The following is a 6,309-nucleotide window of genomic DNA, read 5'->3' as shown; positions in this document are numbered from 1 at the left end:
CCCTTGGGCTGTCTTCCATGGGCGGGCGCCGTGGCTGCTGCTTCTGCGGGGGCCTTCTTTCGTTGGCGGGCGCCGCTGCTCCGGGGGCATGAGCTCCCGCGCCCCGCGCGGCTTCCGCCGGGCGCCCCACGCGGCTTCCCAAGTTTGGATTTTCTCATCTTTATATTTTTTATATCAGACAAGTGCTATGTTGATGATATAACAATGCATGAGAAAAGCTCATCTTGAACAATAGAGTGAACACCCACTCATCACGCTTACGAGCTACAAAAGGATCATCATTTTTATTTTTTAACTTCGTTTACTTGTAAGAGAGAAAGAGAGACCTCAAAAGGGTCTTTATACCACGATCTCCCCCCACCACCCCCGGTCTCTGCTGATCTAGATGCATGTGCCCAGAGTAGTTAGGGAGGTCCCTTGACATGAACTCAAGACATCTACAGTGTGGGTCCACTTGTGTTACTACCACACCATTGCCTGGCTCTAGATTTTCCTTTCTTTTCTTTTTTTTTTAATAATTATTTTATTTAGCTTTATTTATTTATTTACTTATTTTGACTAGAGAGGGACAGAGCAAGAGAGAGCAAGAGAATGAGAGAAAGCGAAAAAGCCACCAGGTCCAGGACTTGAACTGTAGTCAGCCATGTGGGAGTCCAGCACCCTTAACCATCATGCCACCCGCTGGCCCCTCTTTTCTTTTCTTTTGTTTAATTGCTAGAGAGACACAGAGAGTGAAGGAGAAAGGATCCCTAGTGAGACATGGTCATGTTGCAATCCCTTCCCTTCTATCTCTCCACCCTGTCGGGATTCTGGACATGTATGCTCACACACGTGTGTGTTTCTTAAGCTGCCAAGTTGGATTTCAAACTGCAGTCAGCCATGTGGGATCTGACTTCCGAAGCTGTCAGGCCATGGGGCCAGTCCTGGATTTTCTCATTTTTAATTGCAGAAGTGGTTGCGTTATTTCTACCCAGCAGGCAGGAGCAATTTTTCTCACTCTACCTGGCATAGAATAACAGACAACCAGTATTGTTCCACTGAGGACCATTTACAATTGTTATTTAGGTTCTCCTTGGATATAGATTAAAGTACAGAGGTAATGACAAAAAGAATCTGAAAGAGAGAGCCTACAATGTTCTCTTCCCTCTCCAAGGAGTTCTTCTTGACTACAAGAAATCTCTACCATCTGATCCTATTAAAATTTGTCAATCCTACTGGTAAAAATAATATATGTCAAATACCTCCATTGGACTCTATCCCATTTTTGATCAAATTTTTCACTTCTAATATAGTGACTCGTGGCAGAATTTAATGATTACATGAATCTCTTCTTTTCTTGGCTTCAAGAAAAGAACTGCCATTTTACACTGTTCGTATTTCCTGTCCTCTTCTTCAGTGATTGAATGACGACTAGGGTTTAGAGGGAGTTGTTATTTTGAGCGCCTCATGTAGATTGCAATAATTCACTAGTGAAGTGTTTAAAAAAGGCAGCTGATAAATCATAAAATTCTTCTCTTTCACCCTGGGGATTAGCTCTTGAAACCCATGAAGGAAGAGAAGATTACTTTCTGCTATCCTTTGGAATTATGTGGCATCGTAAGGTGCTGCTCTTGAGGGGAAGAAAAAAAAAACAAAGTTCAACCTCTTTTGTGTGAAAAAAGAGCAGACCCATGAGCCGACCGCAATCTAGCCAAGAAAATATCTTGATTTACAACAGTATATACTTCTATATATTTTTAATTCCATAGCATACATACCCAGTTGCCTGGCATTGAAGGAGTTTTTCTAGGAGTCAATTTATTATACCTCACAGGCCTCAATAATTTCACTTTGCTTTAAGTAGTCCCACAGAAGTGCATGAAATGGATTTGACACTGAGTAACCCAGATATGTTAGCCTCTGCCAATGAGCCACTGAAGTGGTTCGTGTTAAGGCTGAGTCTCTTGTAATGGTGGTTAATGACTGTAAGCTGTAACTAGATGTGGCCATGGCTTACTGCTGCTCTGAGAGCAAGAAGGAAATCATAATTCACCTGAGGTGGCTTTTTGCTGAGGAATATGTTAGCATTGACAAATGGCAAAGCATTGTGCAAAATCCTGAGTAAGTTTCATGTAAATAGAGACTGGTCACTTCCTCTGACACATATTCCTCCTGCACTGTTAAATACAAAGCACAACAAACTCTGAAAATTAGGAGCCAATGATTGATTTCTTTACAAATCAAGAAATACTACTGTACAAACTCTATAATAAGTTTATTTTTAAAGTACATTTGAGTACTTTAAAATGAGAAGTGTAATCAACCCTTTATACACTACCATTATACATTTAAATGAGAGTTACTCTTTTTTTTTCTTCTTCTTTTTTTGGAGAAGTTTTTGCTATAGGACGTGCATGCTCGCCAGAAAGACAGAGAGAGACATAGAGACAGAAAGTGAGAAATCACCCCCCAGGGGGGATGGCCATGCCACAATCCCTTCTCCTCCATTCTCCTCTCGGGATCTTGGGCACGCATGCACACGCGCCGGCGTGAGTTTTAAGCCACCGGGTCTTGGACTCGAACCACAGTTGACCACATGGGATTCCAGAAACATAGCTATCATGCCAACTGCTGGTCCCAATGAGAGTTACTCTTTTAATGCTTTCTAATTCAATCATTCAGAGCCATACGCACAACTAATACATATGAAATCCGTACTATGTGAAAATCACTGGACGAAGCACTTTGTGGGGTACATACATTAATCAGATATAATCTCCGACCTCAAGGGGTTGGAGAAAGTGTTAAAGCAAAATCTAAAAAGCATATATATCAAGACTGCAGCATAGGAGGGCATGTTAGAGCTTCTGGAGTTGTTGAGGTTGAAGAGTTCGTTCACGGCTAGAGCAGTAGTACAGGAAAGCTTATAGAAGAGACTGGTGCAGAGGTGAGATATTGTTAAGAATAATAATACTGGGAACCGGCAGTTAGCGTAATGGCTATGTCGCTGGACTCCCATGTAGTCGACCGCGGTTTGTGTCCCGGACCCTGTGGCTTAAAACTCACGCCGGGCACGTGTGCGTGCAGTGCCCAAGATCCCGAGAGCAGAATGGAGGAGAAGGGATTGCGGTGTGACCATCCCCCCCGGGGGGTGATTTCTCGCTTTCTGTCTCTATGTCTCTCTCTGTTGTCTGGCGAGCGCACGCGCCCTACAGTGAAAATCTCTCAAAAAAAAAAAAGAATAATAATACTATATACGTTATTAGATAGATAAATAGATGTAGATACAGATATAGATATAGATATAAAACTTAGGAAATCAGAGAGAGTTCCCTCAGAGAAAGCAGATGAATAGTACATGGAGGTAGGCAAGCTCTTGCCACTCACTATGGGGACTAGCAAGAGACCAGCTTAACCTATAAATATAAAAGCTATATAAGCTGGAAAAAAGGTAGGTTAGCTTCAGAATGTGGAGAATCCCAACTGCTAGAAGTCTGATGTTTTTCAGTTAATAAAGAGAGGTTTAGTTTTTGAACTGGAGAGTGACATGATTGAAAAAATGTTTTAGGGGCCAGCCCCATAACCTTGTGATTAGGGGAGGCGATCCCATGGCTGACTGTGGTGCAAATCCCAGCTCTGGCAGCTTGAAAAATTAAACTGGGTTGTGTGTATGTGTGTGTGTGTGTGTGTGTGTGTGTGTGCCCCAGATCTCAACAGGATGGAGAAATCGAGAAGGGATTGCAGCATGACTCCGTTGGGGGGTGCTTTCTCCTCTTGCCCCTCTCTCTGCCTCTTTCTGGTAGCATACATGCCCTCTGGCAATTAAAGAAATGTGTTAGGAAGATTAACTTGGTGGTGGTATAAAGGATCCATTACACTTCTCTGTCCTTGAGAGGACCATATTTAAAGGAAGTCTGTAATTATTACTTGCTATTACTTTTATTTTCCAATTTAATGCTCTTTCCTTTCCTTTGAACCATATGACTAATTTATGTTCATAAATAGAAATTCATATTTATCATACATAATTTTTATTCTTAAATATTCAACAAGGTTTATTTTCTTTTTTGTACCTGTCTTCCCTTCCTTCTTATTCTTAGAATATCAGTGATTCTCTAAATTTTTAAAGCTGAGCACCTTACTATTCTTTGATGTAGACTGCTTGACACTCAAATTAGTACCAGAAATTAAATATCAAGTTATTCTCAAACTTTTGTAATAACCTCAATAAAACATGGAGGTCAGTGCTGGTGACCACTCTCCTCCATCGGACTGTAAACAGTGGTGAGCACAGTGACATCCCTGTCCAAGTCCTCTGGATCAGTGCCTATGCTAAGACCAGAAGACCCAGTCCATCCTTTCGTTCGGTCACCTGTTTTCATAGAGGAGAGAAAACGTTTAGCATGCTGTCACTCATCACCACTGGAAGTACCACTTCTATCACAGACTGTGGATGTACGCAGAGAAAGAGTTCTCCTCTGGTAGACCTTTTCTTGGAGTTGATATGTATTGTAACCATTAGAGACTGCTAAATCAATACAAATCAAGTCTTGTTCACCTGCCTCGCTGTACTATAAAGCCTAGAAAGCAAAAACTACATTTCACACACTCTCTTGTGGCTAAGTTCCTCTTTATGATCTAGGTTATGCTGAGGAGAAATTTGAAAGCAGAAGAGAGCATTATAAGGAGGCAGTCACAAACAGGGAATAGGATCTTCAAGCAAGCATAGTAGCTATGAAGATTCTTCCCTTCAGTTTCCAGCGTTGCAGATGCTTAAACATCTGTGTGTTTTTCTAGAACAGCCTCAGTGAATGATTAATCATTTCTTCTGGAATTCTCCTGCATTGTCACTGACTCTCCAGCATCCAAACTTAGTTTTCCTCCTGCAAGTTTTATTCAGTACTTAATAGACTATAATAGATTCCTTTTTTGGTAAAAATAAAGGAAATCCTGTTGTCTGAAACCAAGGATACTGAATGTGCAGCCAGCAGGTGGCGTGGTGGTTAAGGCACTGGACTCTGACATGGCTGCCTGTGGTTCAGGCCACTGTGGTTGGCCCACCTGGTGGCTTGCATTCTCACCCCCCACCCCATCTCTCTGGTGACTGTGCATGCCTTGCAGCAAGCCGAAAAAAAAAATAAGTAAAATCAAACAAATAATTCTTTAAGAAAAAAAGAAAGAATACTGAATGATGCAGCACAAACTATAGCTGACAATGGAGCTTTTCCATGCAAACAAAATGGCCCAGCAAACCAATGCATGGGCTGATGAAATGGAGTTGTGTGATATTCTTGGTGTATGTCTTCTACATGTTAATTTTATTTCTTCTTCTCTAATACAAGCAGTCTTCACAAAATAAGAAAATGTGTGTTATGAAAAACTTATGCATAGGTTTCAAAATATTTTTTGCACCATAATGAACTTATACTTTAATTCCACAAACTGCTTTTACATTTTCATTTTTATTATTATTAATTTACTATAGGCCATATGTGGACAGAGGGAGAGAGAGAGAGAGAGAGAGAGAGAGAGAGCGAGAAAGAGAGAGAGAGAGAGGATGAGAAAGCAAGCCGCCAGGTATGAGACTCAAACTGTGGTCAGTCATGTGGGAATCCAGTGCCTCAACTACCATGCCACCTGCTGGCCCCTCCTCAAACTTTTTGAAATCTCCTCATATGTAGATAATAAGTAGTACATATAAGATAGGTGTTTTCTGAGACTATTTGCATTACAAAAAATACCTACTTAAATTATCCCAGTAACAGGAGGTAGATGGCACCCGGGAAGCTATTGTAAGCACACACGTGTAACAAGGACAGCTAGGATGTCAGGGGAATGGAATCCAAGACAAGATAGACTCAAGTTGGGTTTCAGAAGAGTTGACTCATGATTCAAAGATGCTTTAGGAGCCCTGGCAGAATGATCTGGAATAGTTCCACCCTACCCCTCTGCTGTTAACATGACCTCCTACTTCTCGATGTCAGCTAGTTGTCCTCTTCTTGCTGACTTTTTTTTTCTCCCTGCTGACCTGCACATTCATCAAGGTTTCTGATTACTCACAGTTTCTGCATCTTCATAGCTTGAGCTTCTTCATATTCTCATGGCCATGACTCTACCAGAGTATGTCCTTTCAGCTTTAGCTCTCTGTCAAGTACTGGATTCTCTCTGAGGTTCTAAAACAAAATTCCTAGGATTAAGGATCTAATTAATCAAGCTCATTGTTTTATGCTAAGCATGAGTTCACTACACAGAATGGCCACATCATCTGAGGTTGGAAGGACAGCATAGCAGAGATAGCAAACTGCCCAGCAAAATGTGTGTTCCCTTTCC

At 41.4% G+C, this 6,309-nt stretch overlaps 1 pseudogene; it reads right to left on the bottom strand.

Annotated features, from left to right (window-relative positions):
* Positions 1-172: 172 nt before the first annotated feature.
* On the bottom strand, positions 173-276 carry LOC114008893 (uncharacterized; annotated as a pseudogene).
* Between the last annotated feature and the right edge of the window lie 6,033 nt (positions 277-6,309).

Source organism: Tupaia chinensis, unplaced genomic scaffold (assembly GCF_000334495.1).
Source record: "Tupaia chinensis unplaced genomic scaffold, TupChi_1.0 Scaffold000410_1, whole genome shotgun sequence".
Taxonomy (NCBI): domain Eukaryota; kingdom Metazoa; phylum Chordata; class Mammalia; order Scandentia; family Tupaiidae; genus Tupaia; species Tupaia belangeri.
Note: the sequence above shows the minus strand (reverse complement) of the source record. Positions and strands in the feature narration are given on the sequence as shown.